We start from the raw sequence: 1,528 nt of genomic DNA, 5'->3' as shown, positions 1-1,528 counted from the left end.
AGCCTGCGCGCGGTTCGATTCGGGCCCCATTGGGCCCCCGCCCGTTTTCGCCATTCTTTACCTTACTTGGGGATCTTTGGAGAAGGGGTCGCTTCACCTTCCCTCCCGGACTTTTATTCTCCTTACGGGGACAAACAACAGGCGCCCAAGAGGGGTTTCCGTTTTCCACAGACCAGACGTTCCCCTCCCGGGGGAGGCGGGGGCGGGGGCCCGGAACCAGGCGTGAGTCCGCCGGCCGGGGCCGTTGGGCTCCCCCACTTTCCGGGGGCCTGACCGGAGCAAGTGGGGCCTGCGCGCCGGCGTCCGCCCCTCCCTTGGACCTGATCCGGGCCGTCGGCGCGGCTGTGAACCAATGGGAAAGCAGCGCCTCTCTAGCCCAGGCCAATCGGCTTTCGGACCAGAGAGTTTAACTCCCATTTAAAATGACTCTCTGAGTCTAACCGCTCGGCTCTCCGGAGGACTCGGCGGCCGTGGGTCGGAGGCCGGAGCCTGCAGGTGTCCAGTCCGGGGGGCAGCTCCGGGAGGCGGGAGGGCGAGGGCGGCAGGCCTGGGCGGCCTTCGAGCGGGCAGCCGGGCGGTGGGAGGGCAGCGGGCGGTGGGGTGGGGCGGCGGGACTGGCGAGGGAAGAGTCGGGGTGAGCAGGCGTCCCTGGGTCCCGTGTCCTCTGTCCTCCTCCCCTCCCCCTCCGTGTCCTCCGTCTCCCCCAGCCCCGCTTTCCCAGCGCCCTCCCGGCCGCCACCGGGTACTAAGGCGTCCTTCCGCTTGGTGTGTCCTAAACACCCGGAATGGGGGGCTGGGGTGGGGTGGGTGCTTTCTGATGGGATGGTCCTGGTCAGTGGGCACCTGGGTGAGAGAGCTGACCCGAGGGCTTCATTGTCTTGCAGCTTAGGTTCTAGGCGGGGCGAGGAGGCAGACGACGACCTAGCAAGACAGCTTCCAACAGTGAAAGAAACGTGTGGGTTCCTGGGGGATGGATAGCCAGGGAAGGCCCTGGTCCTGCGCTAGGTGGATGAGTGTGGATGAATGACAGCCCCGGAGAGGCCCCCTGGGAGGGCTGGAGCCGTTCAGACCGTGGCCTGCCCATGTGGGGTTCTGGGGCGTCCGTGTTCAACACGTAGGCCCGCCTGATGAATCAGAATCGCTTGGGCGGACTCAGGTGTTTGCGTCCATCAAGCTCTCCAGGTGATCCTGCTGTTTCCCCGAGAAGTAGGGGTGGGACCAGCGCAGGCTAGTCATCTGGGGACGTGGTCCACATGCCGCATCTGATTTGTTGGGTCTGCGGTTGGGCCTGGAAGTCTCTCTTTCCTAACCCTCCTCACCAGGTGTGGATGTAGCTGTGCGCTTGACTTTTCATGTCCTTGGTTGAATTAAACTCTCTTCAACAGCACTCATTTCATTTCCTCTCCACTCTTCTTCATTCGTGCGATGGCATTAGTAGGTTCCATGAAAAGCAGGGACAGCCCTGACCCACAGTGTTGTTAGGTAACCCTTTTCCTGTTTGAGCTGCAGGAGTCTGTGGAGGTCATCT

General features: G+C 63.1%; 1 protein-coding gene across 3 annotated transcripts in view; it reads left to right on the top strand.

The window, feature by feature from the left end:
- The window catches only part of AURKA (aurora kinase A), a 15,596-nt gene that overhangs the window by 761 nt on the left and 13,307 nt on the right, over nt 1–1,528 (top strand). For 2 of the 3 annotated variants that reach the window (XM_023759417.1, XM_006095410.3), the window contains exon 1: nt 402–495. The exons of the other annotated variant lie outside the window; for it this stretch is intronic. The gene's annotated coding sequence lies outside the window, so the exon portion shown is untranslated. Of the gene's footprint in view, nt 1–401; nt 496–1,528 lie in introns of those variants that run through there. 3 annotated transcript variants of the gene reach the window in all.

This window comes from Myotis lucifugus, unplaced genomic scaffold (genome assembly GCF_000147115.1).
Source record: "Myotis lucifugus unplaced genomic scaffold, Myoluc2.0 scaffold_155, whole genome shotgun sequence".
Classification (NCBI taxonomy): domain Eukaryota; kingdom Metazoa; phylum Chordata; class Mammalia; order Chiroptera; family Vespertilionidae; genus Myotis; species Myotis lucifugus.
This window is presented reverse-complemented; position numbering and strand designations above follow the sequence as displayed.